The sequence below is a fragment of the Asterias rubens genome, chromosome 8, assembly GCF_902459465.1.
Source record: "Asterias rubens chromosome 8, eAstRub1.3, whole genome shotgun sequence".
Lineage (NCBI taxonomy): Eukaryota > Metazoa > Echinodermata > Asteroidea > Forcipulatida > Asteriidae > Asterias > Asterias rubens.
The window spans coordinates 9,771,234-9,787,339 of NC_047069.1; the positions used below are offsets into that span (position 1 = coordinate 9,771,234).

At 39.6% G+C, this 16,106-nt stretch overlaps 2 long non-coding RNA genes across 4 annotated transcripts; both read left to right on the forward strand.

The window, feature by feature from the left end:
- The first annotated feature begins 624 nt into the window (after positions 1 to 624).
- LOC117293217 lies at positions 625 to 3,376 on the forward strand. Of its 3 annotated transcripts, none has more exons than XR_004519383.1 (3): positions 625 to 654; positions 1,907 to 2,003; positions 3,258 to 3,376. It is a non-coding gene; the product is annotated as an uncharacterized LOC117293217 (long non-coding RNA). The 3 variants fall into 3 exon arrangements; XR_004519384.1 differs by lacking the exon at positions 625 to 654 and adding an exon at positions 743 to 756; XR_004519382.1 differs by lacking the exon at positions 625 to 654 and adding an exon at positions 1,016 to 1,213.
- Positions 3,377 to 7,542: 4,166 nt separating this feature from the next.
- Positions 7,543 to 16,083, forward strand: LOC117293235. Its single transcript, XR_004519394.1, has 4 exons — positions 7,543 to 7,657; positions 13,861 to 14,013; positions 15,124 to 15,163; positions 15,964 to 16,083. It is a non-coding gene; the product is annotated as an uncharacterized LOC117293235 (long non-coding RNA).
- Positions 16,084 to 16,106: the final 23 nt, after the last annotated feature.

Here is a 16,106-nt window from a genome sequence, read left to right on the forward strand (position 1 = left end):
TTTGTGATGCCGGCATCACAGATTTTTTTGATTTTTGACCAAAAATCCAAACTTACAAAATTCTCAATAAATCTCAAACTTTTGCTCGTTTACCCATCCCACACCGATAAAATGTGTTCAGTAGTCCTTTCTGTATCATTTGAAACCATAAATCACCCAAAATTTGTTGACCCGAAATCTGAAAATTTTGTGATGCCGGCATCACAGATTTTTTAAATTTTGGCCCAAAAACCCAAACTTACAAAAAGCTAAATAAATCTCAAACTTTTGCTCGTTTACCCATCCCACACCGATAAAATGTGTTCAGTAGTCCTTTCTGTATCATTTGAAACCATAACATCACCCAAAATTTGTTGACCCGAAATCTGAAAATTTTGTGATGCCGGCATCACAGATTTTTTTGATTTTTGACCAAAAATCCAAACTTACAAAATTCTCAATAAATCTCAAACTTTTGCTTGTTTACCCATCCCACACCGATAAAATGTGTTCAGTATTCCTTTCTGTATCATTTGAAACCATAACTGTAGCGCCCTCAACCTCTGCTTCATGTTATCTAACCCTGGTAAGTGGATGAAACGCGCGGATACACGGGTGGGTTTTCCCGTTATTTTCTCCAGACTCCGATGACCGATTGAGCCTAAATTTTCACTGGTTTGTTATTTGATTTAGAAATTGTGATACACGAAGTGTGGGCCTTGGACAATAGTGTTTACTGAAAGTGTCCTATGGCTTTAAAGGGAAGGTATTCCTTTGGTAAATACTCAAAAAATTTAAAACTAACTTAGTAAGAAGCACTGCAGCTGTTGATAATTAATGTGTAACATTACGAGAAAGATTCCCTTCTAAGGATTGTGGTTTTAGAAAGGGGATTCTAAAAAAAAATTAAATCTGTAAAGCGTTTCTGCATGACGCTGATTGGTGTTAGCACTGTACACTCAGTACTTTCCCTGTGAACAAAATCACAGACGTATTACTCAGGTTGGATTCGAACCCATGACCTTTGCAATTCTAGAGTGTCTTACCAACTAGACCACCGAGATTGCCCGGTTTGTTTCTGTAGTTTATTGTTTTAGGAGATATTGTCTGGCTTGATGGAAATGGGTAAACATTTTGGGTGTCTGAAGGACCACTTGGTGTCTGTGGGTGTTTGGAAATGGTTGTAGAATTCATTGAGGTGTATTGGCTGAACCAAAGGAGATGGTATTCGCAGGTGGGTTGAGATGGGTTAATTGCTGATGGGTTTGGGTGGGCGTTCATTGTCGAGTTCCTGGCTTGTAGGCTGCAGTGCACCCTGTTTGATTTAGGATATAATGGGTTGAATCTATTGATTGCCTCTTGGTATTGGTGTGGGAGTTTGTAAAGGTTAAATTGATGGAGTTGTTTTTGTAATTAACGAGTAGATATGCCTGGCTGTAACTCATGATTCATTTCCCTGTCATTATTATGTCTTATAATAGAATAACCACTGTAGCTCGCAAGCCTGAGGAAATGTGTAAAAAAGGGTGCCTATATACTTTGTGAACCAGACACACCAGGGTTACCCCTACTCTAAGTGTTCTACGTTCTTTTACACGCAATACAAATCTTTATAGAGTAATGTCACAGCCAAAGGACAAAGCATTTATGGTAAAGTGTCTCGCTCAAGTGCCAAAACTGGGCATCGAATCCACACTCTGCTGATCAGAAACACCAGAGCTCAAGTCCAGTGCTCTTAACTGCTCGACCACAACACCCCACAATAAATACCACAAAAACTGGTGTGTGTAAAAACAAGCCTGGTATAACAAATGAACAGATTGAAACCAATTTATGTAAAAGGTTCAAAATTACTGATCCTGCAATAATTTGTATTTATTTGGTTGTTATCAATGATCAATTTTGAAATTCTGTTTTCCCCATGAAGGTGCCTGCAGGAATCAAAGATAGTGTTTTGAGGATTGCCTACGTAACATCCTGGAAGCCGTGGACCATCTTCTGACAAAGAGGGCAGTAACACTCGGGTAAGAACCATTGTCATGCACAGAGCTCAATGCAAAGCACACACAATTGTAAAGGACGGACAAAATCTGTCTGAGCAGATTCGTCTCAATGCCATATTATGTATTTGTTATCACTTCGTGCACCACTCAGCCAAGTACTTGGGCAGCATCCAGCAACAAAGTCCAGCTTTCTCATGAAGAGGATCAGAGCATACTAATTCAAACATTGAGTCATTAACCACTGGGTTTTTTCAGATATTTTTACATAGTGTTACCGCAAACCTCTCTTAGTATTTGCTTATGAAAGTTTCCTGAAAATATTATCTGTTGCTGAAATTATTATCTTCTTAAAAAAAGCTTTGAGGGAGGGTTTACCTTTGGTAATTACTCCTCCAAAAATTAATGCCATAAAAACTTACTTGGTTCCGTCTGAGAAATGTATCTGTATGGAATGTTCCCCAGAACTTGTGTATTCCAATTACGGACTATTCTGACCACACGGGCATTAGTAGCAATATCTAAAACAAAACGCTACCACCTTTTGAAATGAAATTTTCTTGTACGTACATTGCCAATCCTTGTACAGTGTCCTATCTGAAGAACAAAGCAACTAAGGTAAAGTACACAAGGACACAAAGGACACAAGTGTCATGTCTGGGACTCAAACCCACACTCTGCTGACCAGAAACACTGTCACTTGAGTTGGTTACTCTTAACCACTTGGCCACAACATGTCACAACAACTATGTTGAAGCTGTCACTGATAGCTCTTTTCAGGGTCAAGAAAACTGCTAAAAGACCAATTTCATTGAGTAACCACAGCCTACAGGTTTGATTGATTTATAGTAGTAAGGCTTGCAGTAACACCATGATTGAATAGTGATAATGGCTGACGGGTTTGACTTATGCTCAATAAAAGTAGCATAGTTTTAAATCAATGCTTGCTTTTTGAGTCCTGCAGAAAGGTGTGAAACTGATGTTCAGAGCGACACTTTTAGGAAAGAGTTTTGATATTGGATGGCATTTCAGTTTTATTGTGTGCGCCCTGTTACAGATTCAGAAAAAAGAGGATATACTAAAGCCTGGTTCATACTTCCTGCGAATGCGAATGCGATACCTATTTGGATGTTACAAATTCGCAACTAATAATTTGAAAACAGCCCTATGACATCAAAATTTCGCTTTGCATTTGCATTGGCAAGAAGTAAAATCAGGGCTTTACGTACTGTGGTAAACAACCCTTACTGATTATCTTTTGTATTCCTACCACACCAGGTGTATTGAGCCAGGTGAGATGGAGTCCAGCTTCGTTGATGATGGGGGCTCCCATAGCTCCTCACCCCCATGCACACCAGAGGAAATCCTCATTCCATTCCATGCCCTCCATGGACATGTTAGTACGATTACTCACACATGTGAACAAAGCTAGCCCCATAAATCCTCGGTCCAATACACTTCATATCCTTGGCCCCATAACGTCTGATTTCATGAAACTTTATTCAACTGCGTAAGTTCACTTGATCAACATTTATTGCGCAACCTATGCCATTAACGTTGCGCAAGTGGTCCTACGCAGTTGTGTTAAGTTTCGTGAAAGCTGCTGAAGTTGTAGATCGCCCTATCACTTGGAATTGGTCAAACATACATCACTGGTTTGGGTAAAAATCAAATGAATTTTTAATGCGAATGATTGGCCTGATGCATGTATTATGTCGGTTGCTTATAACACAATGGATATGTAGACTGGATCCTTATGCTGCGTTATAGTAAAACATTTATATGAACAAAGCACCAGTCTACTTACATCACTTGTGCTACAATGTCATGAAGATTTGACAGCTGCAACGGCTGGAAAAGCGTATACCCTGATCTTTCACCGCTTTTTTATGTATTTATTTAAATTTTTCAATAATTAGGCCTACATGATATTTTTATGATTTTTATGCCCTGCAGAGGCGAAGCCACTAAAGGGGCATACTGTTTCTGACATGTCCTTCCGTGTGTGCGTGTGTGTGTGTTTGTATGGCCTATTCTCCGGGGAAATTTTTCAATAGGGACAATAGGTCCTCACTAGACGGTTTTTTGTTTTCAGATGTCCTCTGTAGTCATTTGTGTACAAAACCAATGGCGATTGCTTCAATACAGGAACAACAGAAAGTACAATAGGTTTCCTCTAACATATAATGGGGCACTGTATATGTCTGCATGCGTGTGTATAAATAATTTATAACTCAGAAGGATTTTATTGATGCTTCCAAAAGACCATTGTAGTAAGATCTCTCTCTCTCACCCAAGTTTCATTGCTTTAAGACCTGGGCCCAATTACATGGCTCTGCTTACCGCCGAATTCTGCTCTGATGATCATGATTCCCCGCTTACGTGCAAGCGCGAATATCTGCGCTATCCTTGTAAGCATAGAATGCCTAGTAACGTCAAGTACGCAGGCGCAGAAGCCAAAATTTGCTGCTAACCCGTGAATTACGCTTGCTGTAAGCACAGAATTTCCTGCTTCCATAAGCGCCGATTTTGTGCTTAAAGCCATTGGACCCTTTCGGTTCAGAAAAAAAAAAAGTTCACAGATTTACAAATAACTTACAGGGTTTACAGAAGGCAATGGTGAAAGACTTGTCTTGAAATATTATTCCATGAAATGCTTTACTTTTTGAGAAAACAGCAAAACAATATAAATTCTCGTTAACGAGAATTACGGATTTATTTTAAACACATGTCATGACACGGCGAAACGCGCGGAAACAAGGGTGGGTTTTTCCGTTGTTTTCTCTCGACTCCGATGACCGATTGAGCCTAAATTTTCACAGGTTTGTTATTTGATATAGAAGTTGTGGTACACAAAGTGTGGGCCTTGGGCAACACTGTTTACCGAAAGGGTCCAATGGCTTTAAGGTAAGCAGAGCCATGATGTTGGGCGATGCACTAATGACTCTACAGCGGTTCAAATATTGCCAAAACTGTGAAGCAAACTGGGGGGTACCCCCTAGGTAGAGAGTTAAGCTAAGTAGCCATATTAAGGCAAACACAGGCTCCTGCTATTTTAATACTAAAAAAAACTGCTGACAATGTTTTATTGATGCTTCCAAAAGACCATAGTAAGATCTCTCTTCCACCAAAGTTTCATTGCTCGACAAACTGGGCCCAATTTCATGGCTCTGCTTACTGCCGAATTCTGCGCTTACGATCACTATTCCCTGCTTACGTACCGAATTTCTGCGCTAGCCTTTTAAGCGTAGAATGCCTAGGCTGTGAAATACGCTTGTTGTATAGGCACAGAATTTCCTGCTTCCTGTATGAAAAATAAAAGTTAATGAAGATACAAACTGTTGAATTTGTGAATATTTTTTGCTTTGTTGTCTGAGTCTGGGATGGATGGGAACAATCATGCGTCCAGTTGTTTATGGAATATGATGCTAAAACAAACTTCTTCCTTTTAGGAGACCTTTATGACGGTATTAATTAGGTATGTCATGTGACATTCTTAATAGCGAGGGGGGGGCTTGCGTTTCTGGCTAATTAGGTTTGTCATGTGACATTTCTTTAAAAGGGTAGGCGGGGGGGGGATGTGCACTTCTGGTTAATTAGGTGTGTCATGTGAATATTCGTTAATAGCGAGGGGGGCGTTGTACTTTTGCCTTATTTTTTAGGCATGTCATGAGACATTTCTTTAATAGGCGGGGGGGAGGGGGGCGGGGGATAGGGGGTGCACTTCTGCCTAATTAGGTATATGTCATGTGACATTTCTTTAATGGGGAGGTGCACTTCTGGCTACGTCATGTGACATTTTCTTAAAAGCGGGGGGGGGGGGGGTGCACTTCTGGCTAATTAGGTATGTCATGTGGCATTTCTTTAGATTTCAAGTGACGTTTCCTATCGTGGGGATGGGGGGTGTTGCACTGCCTAATTAGATATGTCATGTGACATTTCTTTAATAGGGGGGGTGGTGCTGGAGGTGCACTTTTGCCTAATTAGATATATGACATGTGACATTTCCTTAAGGGGGGGGTGCACTTCTGGCTAATTATGTCATGTCACATTTTCTTAGTAGCGGGGAGGGGGGGGGGCACTACTTCTGGCTCATTAGGTATGTCATGTGACATTTCCGTATTAGCTTGGGGGTGCACTTCTGCCTAAGGGTATGTCATGTGACATTCCCTTAATAGGGGGGTTGGGGGCTGGGAGGTTGGGGTGTTGGACTACTGCCTTATTAGGTATGTCATGTGACATTTCCTTAATGGGGGGGGGGGTCTGGCCAATAATTTAAGGCCGTCATGTGACATTTGTTCTTCTGCCTTATTAGGTATGTCATGTGACATTTGTTTAATAAGGGGGGCTTGGGTCAGTTTTGCCTTATTAGGTATATGTCGTGTGACATTCCCTTAATAGGAAGGGGGTGCACTTCTGGCCAATAAATTGAGATATGTCATGTGACATTTCCCTAATAGCTGGGGGGGGGGGGCGTTTTTATACCTTCCACCTTATTGGGTATGTCATGTGACATTTCTCTAATAGGGGCTGGGGGGGGAGCTGGGGGTTGCACTTTAGCCTTATTTGGTATATGTCATGTGACGCTTGCTTACTAGGGGGGGGGGTGCACTTCTGGCTAATTAGGTAAGTCATTTGACCTTTGTTTAATAGCAGGGGGGGGGGTGCGGTGCACTCCTGGCTAATTAGTGGGTCATGTGACATTTCCTTAATAGCTTGGGGTGCACTTTTGCCTAAGGGTACGTCATGAGACTATTCCTTAATATGGGGGGGGGGTGCACTTCTGGCTAATTAGATATGTCATGTGACATCCTGAATGGCGGGGGTTATGCCTAATTAGGTATATGTCATGTGACTATATATCTCTTACAGGATGGGGGGGGGGGGGGCCGGTGCACTTGGCTAATTACGTATCATTTGAAATTTCCTTCATAGCAAGGTGGGTGCATTTCTAGCTATATATGTATGTCATGTGATATTTTCTTAATAGTGGGGGTGGGGGTGCACTTGTCGAGGTATGTCATGTGACATTTCCTGACTATAGGGGGGGGGGGTGGGTGCACTTTTGGCTTATTAGGTACGCACGTGACATTTCCTTAATAGCGGAGGGGAGGGTGGGGGTGCATTAGGCTTCTACCTAATAAGTTTGTCATGTGACACTTCTTTTATAGGTGGGGGGGGGGGGGGATTGCACTACATCCATGGCACAAAACTGCACTGCACTAATTGTATATAACAGTAAACTAAACCAAGCTGCACTGAAGTACACACTACAGTGCACTAAAGTAAACCACGCCACATTACACCAAACATTTAATCTAAGTTTAGTTGAAATATTAAATTAATTCACATAAATTTTTAAATTATTTTCACAATATTTTTTACTTATAAGTTAAACTACACTACACTAATCTAAAATAAGTTAAAATAAATAACTTACACTGCACTGATAAAAACAGCACTAAATAAACTAATCTAATCTATAATAATTTTTAAAATTATATTTATTTGTTTTTCTTTCTGGGATTCTCGCCTCTTGAGGGCGCTGTGTTGCAGCCAGTGTCTGTTTTTTTCCTACAGTTACAGATGAACACAAGTCATAACGTACAAAGATTTTACGGAACACCTTTGCTATGAATTGGTGATTTTTTCCTAGACCCTACAGACCTTGGACACAGGTAGATACATCTTGACTTATTATATTTCCATTTACAGTAATAATTTTGGTGTTTGGATGATCAAAAGAAGTGTTTTTGATGACTTGTTTTGAAAGTTCTCTAACGTTAACGAAGTGCATGTGTTTTTATGCAGCATCTATTTCGTGATAATTTGTTCATAGATGGTTATATCGTAGGTAGGAGGTCCTGTTTCCGTGGTGTCCCTAAAATCGTGGCAAATATTTTACCTCTCTGTGCGCGATGTAAACAGTCTCCAGATAAAAATTGTGTGGTTTTATTTGCCAAGCAAAGAGTCGCCTCTCCCTTGACCAAAACTTGGAAAAAACATAAGGCTCCACTGGTTACTTGCAGTTTTGCACTTGTTTGTAATTGTATTGTAATGTAAATGCAAAAAGCAATAGATATAAAATAAGTTTCCGGTGGGTTCAAACTGAAGAATTGGTGACCTGTTTAATTTGAAATACTTGGCTGCTCTCTTTGAAAAAAATTACAAATAAAAGGGTGACCTGTTAACTGTTTAATTTGAAATATTTAGCTGCTATGCTATCTTGGAAAAAAATAAAATTAAAAGCCCTCATCCACCTGTTTTTGGAAAAACTGTTTGTTTGTTATAATTTATTTGGCCTTATCATCAATTGACCGTAAACACATAATAAAATAAATATCTACTTTTGTTGTGTACAGTAGTATGCACCATGTACATGTACATGTAGCTACAATGTTGATCAGTTGTCACAATAATGATACCCCCCCCCCCCTAAAAAAAACCCCACCAAAACAGGCCCACTTGCTGCAGATTATCCTAATAGACCATTACAAAACGATCCATGGTCACAGTGGTTTGGGACCCACAAACTTCTTCCAAAATTGACTTTCCAGTTTTTGTTGACGCTTTTACTGGACATATTTATTGAAACTTTTCAAATAAAAAAATATATATTTTGAGGTTTTCCCATGGAAACTGACATTTCATTACCAAGCCTCTTTAATCATAATTTTTATGGCAAATCTTAATTTGATCGATCTGTTATAAAAAGAGTCGCTTTGCTTAAAGCCTTGGTTGCTTTAATAATCTATTTGCCTTGAAGCCGCTTCATTACTCTTTCGTTTGATGTATAATTTATTTTGAAACCTTTCCCCAAAATAATTTAAAAAAATTAAAAATTAATTGTTTACATTGCAAAATTAAGGAAAATAAACAAAAATCAAAACGTTGGATATTTTCTCAATCGGCCACCAATGGCCAATCATTTCTGGTTTCTTTTCTCCCTATAAAATGATAGAGTAAAACTACTTGGCAATAAATAATAAAATAGCGCACAAATCCCACCAGATAGCCTTTATTATCCTGGAAATTAAGTTTTCAGAACGCTGTTGTGACCCCAAAAACATTGTTAAACACCATACATCTATACTATTAAAAGCGTAACCCACGCCATCTTGGATTGAAAACTAGAAGGTCCAGTGGCATGGCATCCTTGTGGAATCCAACACGGTTGTGTCGTTACAGACTTCGGGTTGCAAGTCTACAAAACCCTGAACCGAACTCCCTCTTACGAGTTGTCTGATTGGCTGGAGTCACGAGCAATATCTCCTAACATGTGTGGTTGTCTGGTTTTGATATGGGCCACCTGTTGGTCTAAGGGGGGGGGGAGGGGGAGCTGTAGGCTGCACACAGAGTCACCTCTTTAGGTTTGAAGTGGGTGGCAACCTTGGGCTCAAATTACCATTCCAGAGTGACTCATTGATGTTTCACAGAGGGGTAAATGGCATTGTGTACAGTATATACCATTTTGTACAGGGGGGTTAATATGGCGTGTTAAATAAAAAACATAAGGCTTAAATACATGCATCTGTTACATATGTGTTTATTACCAGTAAGTCACTCATGTAGGCCTACCCAACTTTCCAGCATTTTTTAAACGCATCAAACATCAGCAACCCATTGTTGTGAAACTTTATTTGTTCCATTTAACTCTGCACCATTAGTGGTACGGTCCATATTTATGTCATCCCCCCCCCCCCCCCCCCCCCCGCACACAGAACGTACACACACAAAAGTTGAAACATTTTCAAAAAGAAAGTAAATACATTACTGATTCTTTTCATATACATGTACATTGTATAGGTTTTGCCAGTTAAACCTACAAAAGAGTACATGAAATCACCGTTTAAGAATAGTATGCTTTCATAGTTACGAACTTTGTGAAACATAAATGGCTGTTTTGAAGCTGTAAACGAACATTCCATTCAAAGTTCTGAAGCAACAAAATTGTTAGAACGCAGTTTGGTCAGGACTCGGGATGTAGATTTTGCCAAATCCGTTTTGCATTGGCCGTCAGGGTTTTGTTATCGAAAGAGCCATTATGTGCAGCTGAATCAAGTACTTTTTACGAATTTCTCCTTACAAAATTAACCAAACTGGCCTACAAACCCTTAAAACAATAAGGCAAATGTTTTCTGAAAGTGAATTAAGTGAGAGGGTGTAGGGGTAGCTGTCATACAAACCCTCAAAATAACTAGGCAAATGTTTTCTGAAAGTGAATTAAGTGAGAGGATGTAGGAGTAGTTATTAAAGACCAATAAAATTACCGTTTTTATTATTTTAGTTCGTATAGGGTTCCACAGATAAATATGATAACATATATAATTGGATGTTTTATCAGGGGACTTCGTCACGCAGGGCACGCGCCCCGGCGGACGTTCACCAGAAAGTTTACATGAGAATTAATTGATATGAGAATAAACTAAAAATTAATGAGGCCGACACTCTGTTACTCCCAAAGCGGTTGTAAAAACAGTAGATTAGATGTTGCACAGCATGATCAGAAAACTCGCTTTATTTGGTGCTCAGACAACTTTGTTTGCGCCGTTGGACGTACGCTCAATAAATCACGATGAATGGGGCCTTAGATTCTAAAATCGTGTACACCTCATTGGAAACAAAGCAAAAATCATTCAACAGTTATAGCAACCAATCATTAAATATTTTTATTTTCAATACCTGTGATATTTTTTAACAGGACTCGGGTAAGTATACAGTGCTAACACACATCGGTGTATGGGTAAAAACCAAAATTAATATTCTTTATCCCCGATGCAAATTTAACACTATTATTTTCAATACAATTTTGCAGAAATTGACTTTGTCGTTAAAGTCCATACCAACTGACACATTTTTTTGTTTATCTGCTGTATACCAGAACTTCTTCGAAGCTTCCTTTTCAGTCAGATAAACTCTGTGGCTATTAGTGGCTGTGATTATGAGTTTGTTTTAAAAGAGGTACCACTTTCACACAAGCCTTTTTAGTCGGATTTCTCCTCTGCTATTACTATTAGCAGCGGTGATAATTGTTAATTGGGGAGACCAGACTTAGACCACTCAAATCCGTGGCTATCGGTGACTATGGATTTGTTGCTAAGGGAACCAAATACCACTGCTGATTCCAATTCAGCGTGTTATACATTGTCCGATTGGCCCATCTCCATATAACAGACCCTCAAAATAACAAGGCAAATGTTTCACAAAGTTCGTAACTATAATGAAAGCAGTTTGGGCGGGACTCAGGATGTACATTTTGTCAAGTGTAACTGAATTATACCAAATGTGCTCAACACAATAAAATAAGTGTGTCATTGAAGCAGTGTACGTGCTATATTTTTAGTCGACTAAGCATTATTACCCTTACAGCCATCTTAGCTGGGAAATACTCAGTGCAGTGGATAAAATTGACACAATGACAAAAGCCGATTAAATTAAAACTATGCGTAAAAGAGGCGAAACATAATCCACATTACGGATAATGCGTTGGCCCGCTCGATCAACACTAAAATATTTCTAAATACCCTACATAGCATGCCATTATTGCCAAGTATACCCATCCCCAATATTAAAGCTCAACTCCGGAAAAAAAACACCAATTCCGCGAAGCGCGGCACCCCGCTAGTTTACATTACACACAGAAAACATACATGTAGCACCCTCTGTTGACTTAAACACCACATCATTCAAACTGCCACAAGAGGGCGCAATTTCTCTTTATTCATGTTATTCTGTCACAAAATATGTGAATCATAAGGTTTATTGTCGATCATTTGATTTCAACAGGTGGTGCCCTTCGCTAGGGCCTGCTGGGATAAGTAAGGGTAACTTTCTGCTGATACTACATCGACAATAGACCTTATGACACGGATCGGTAAATTGTGTATTATTTTAATGGACAACAAAAGTTTAATCTTCCTAAAGATGACATTGAGACATGCTTGAGATATTATAAAGGTATTTTGACTAATTATAATAGGTAATTTGACCGAATATTGTACTGAAACTTGTCGATGTCTGGGTCACATAGGGTTTTACACCACTGCGCATGGTGTAAATTAACTTTATACATTTTGACTTTATTGCAACATTGCAATGCAACTCTCACTTTGTGGCGATGTACAATGACTGATGTGCCGACCGCCAGCCACACTGCAAATCGCCACAACGGACAGCAAATACGCCGCCAATCGTTGTGAGCTTTTTTTTTTTTGGGGGGGGGGGGGGCGTTGCGGCTATAAGCCAGGCGGCTTATACATGTCAGCCGAAAATCACAGTAATTCAGCTCCGACAGATCCTACTCCTAGAACTACATGTATGAGGTTTGTTTCACTATCGCCACAAGACGATAGCGGAACAAGCTTCATAGTTGTAGGAGTATACATGTAGCCAACCAAGGTAGCCCTATGTAGGACTCTTCCTCTTTGCTGTACACAGATACAGAGTCCTAGATATGAGGGCCTGTTTCTGGGCCTGAGTTTATGAAGCTTTGAATTGTTTCCGTCCTAGAAACAGACCCTCACATCAAGGACAACACTGTAGTATAATAAATACAAACTTGAAAGGCCTCCAGAGCTATATAGTTATTTGGCATGGTGAGTGTCTCTCTGTGCTTGAGCAACTTTGTGCTGTAAAATATTCCAGTGTTAGTGTATCACAAAGTAATAGGAGTTCCTTATATTATTGACATTCTGCCAAATCTATTCAATTGAGATCTTGCTTTTCAAAGCAAGAAGATGTATCCTACAGCATGTTAGCACACACATACTTGATTTATTTTATCATTGATCTGCATTGTATTGTATTTTGTCAAGGATTTGTTCACGCATCCTTGACAAGGATGCTGTGAAAACATCTTGCCACAGCCTTGTTTGTGGCATTATGCAGGCCTGGTACTTCTTGGAGGCAAGGAAGGTGATTGCCTCCTACAATGTACGTTCTCCCTTTATGAAAGAGCAATTCATTGGTGCCCTTGCCCTTTCAAAAACGAAGCATACAAGCATGCATTATGATTTATATTATTTGTGGAAGTGTCGTGGCCGAGCGGTTAAGAGCTCCGAATTCAAACTCTGGTGTTTCTGATCAGCAGAGTGTGGGTTCGAATTCCCAGCCGTGACACTTGTGTCCTTAAGCAAGACACTTAACCATTGCTTCGTCCTTCGGATGGGACGTAAAGCCGTTGGTCCCATGTGTTGTGTAAACGCATGTAAAAGAACCCAGTGCACTTATCGAAAAGAGAAGGGGTTCGCCCCGGTGTTCCTGGCTGGATTGGCAGCATATTGCGCCATAGCACCTTGTAAACCATTACATGGTGCTTAAGGATTAGGTCTTATATCTCATAATTCGCCCCACTCCTTGCAGTAATAATACCTGGCGCTTTGTATCCTTTGGCATAAGGTGCGTTATAAATATGGTTATTATTATTATTATTATTATTTTATTTTAGGCCTGTTCGGTACATAGTAGGCTCCCTACATTGTAGGGTGTCATGGCTGAGCGGATAGGAGCACTGAACTCCAGCTCTGGTGCGCTTGTTCAGCAGAGTGTGGGTTCGATTCCTGGTCGTAACACTTGTGCAAGAGCAATGACACGTAACTATAGATGCTTCTCTCCACCCAGGGGTAAATGGGTACTTGTGAGCGTAGAGATGGTTCTTGTGATTGATTTTGCCGAGAAATGCATAATTTTGCACAGGCTGTATACTCCCCAGGAAGCTGAGATGGTTTAAGGAATGAATTAAGGCCCAGTGACTAGGGGTAATAATGTTGGAAGCGCTTTTAGGTGCCCTTCGGGTGTGAAAAGCACTATATAAAAACTGGTTATTAGTATTACTATTATAGTGGATTGCCTATAACCAAATAAATTTATCTTTGGTCTGCAGATTTGATGAGTTCCACTTTGGCAAATTCATCAATGTATCTCAAGCAAGTGTTCTTCTTTGACATCCATCCAGCACTTGGAAAGTTGTTGCTTGCAGGAGCTGGCTACATGGCTGATACCAATGTCACGTTTCCCTTTGAGAGGATCGGGGATGGTAAGAGAATCATGTTGTTAAGGGTGCGTTTTAATTACCCAAACCAGAAGCATGTTTGAGCTTTGGTCATTGGTTGAGCGCTTTTTCGTGCTTTTGATTGATTCACAGTAACAGTGACGAGGCTTGTCCCACCAAACAGTAACCGACTTAAAAGTAACTATAAATATAAATATGAATAGTAAACTTGCGGGTACAACCATGATTAAAATCTCTTTTGAAGGAGTGGTGGCTCTGAAAAGAGCCGGTTTGGTCTTCCTTGGCGTTTCAAACAGTATACTTCTGCTCGTCTTTCTCCTGAAGAAGAGCAGAGTATACTGTTAGAATTATCAAGACCAAACCAGCTCTTTTCAGAGCCACCACTCCTTCAAAAGAGATTTTACTCAGGGCTATTTATATTTATAGTTACTCTTATTCTCCACACCATGCAAAGCTTCCAACACCACACAGTAACCAACTTGTTGGCTCGGTTAGGCTTATAGCTTCAAGATGGCTGACTCTAAAAACGTTTTCAATTAAATTCCTTAAAAAATCGAATACCCTGAATCATGACAACTAAATAATGTTTATAAAATCACAAAGACTAATTTCCAAAAACTACAGCCAAAGTACATGTATGCACTGCAAAATTGCGTATCCAAATTTGATACAATATTGTTTAAAGGGGTGTCCTACATGTAGTTGTTCACTTGTAATATTTATGACATGAGGCTGTATCTGAATTAGAGGGCTATAGCCATGTCATGACTATTTTACATCTTACCTGATGAAGTTTTCATTCCACAAAGTTTTTCCTGTTAAAGGGACATGTTTCCTTGGATCAGGCGAGTTAGTCTATAGAATAGAATGCATAATTGTTAGAAAGATACCTTTAAAAGTAGAATATAAAGACCCACACAAACATGCCTCAAAATTGCATGGTTTTCCTATTACTTGGCATGCTTGGTGATCTAACACGGCGGCCATTTTGTTCAGTCAAATTTTTACTCCACTAACTGGCGGACTATTTTAGTTTAGAAAGTAAAAGGCAGATCACAACCACGCAATGTTGAGGCATACTTGTGTGGATCATTGCATGTTACTTTAAAAACATCTTTTTATCATTTTTCATAGACCAACTCACCAGGGCCCAACTTCATAACGCTGCTTAACGGTAAGCAAATTTTCATGCTTGATGTAGCAGAAAAAATGCTAAGGTGCAAGCGTACAATGTATTTCACAAGTTAGCAGAAGAATTGGACAGCCATTTTGCGCGTTTACCGTTGATTTGCATTGTGACGTCATATTATTTTGTGCGGTAAGCACCGGAAGGTTAGCATGCCTCTTCGTGTGCTTACGGTTAGCAGCGCTATGAAATGAAAATCACGCAGTAAGCACAAAATCAGCCGCTAAGCCGTGCTATGAAATTGGGCCCTGATCCAATGCAATGTGTCTCTTTAATAGCAACTTTCAAATGCGGGCTAAGATGACCCTTTGACTTGTCCCAGAAACTGCCACAGAGGGTATGTTATTGTCAGCTTGTCATTGTGAACTACTATCTAAATACAACAGTATGTCAAGGGAAAGAATGCCACAGAGGGTATGTTATTGTCAACTATTCATTGTGAACTACTATCTAAAGACAACAGTATGTCAAGGGAAAGAATGCCACAGAGGGTATGTTATTGTCAACTATTCATTGTGAACTACTATCTAAAGACAACAGTATGTCAAGGGAAAGAAACAGTAGTGTACATACTCTGTCAACATTGTGTTTTAGAAATGGTTATTTTAAAAAATTTGTAAGTAAAATGTTGAAGTCGAAGAACTTTTTCCAGTTTCATTGAAACTGTTGAACTTTACTTTTCATTTGGGTGTATTAGCCGGGTGGAATAAAAGTCGCAGAGTTTGTTGAAAGCTTTAATGGTCCAAAACAACAGTATTACAGTTTTTTATTTCTTTCATTGTCTTCAGAATTGGATTGATGCTGTGCAATTGAACAACATTTATTTAACTATTGTTTGAAGTTTGGCATGATGTGGATAAATTTGAAGAAACTATAAATACATGATGAACTTAAGGGTACACCTATATATCTTTAGTGGGAGTGTTGGCTC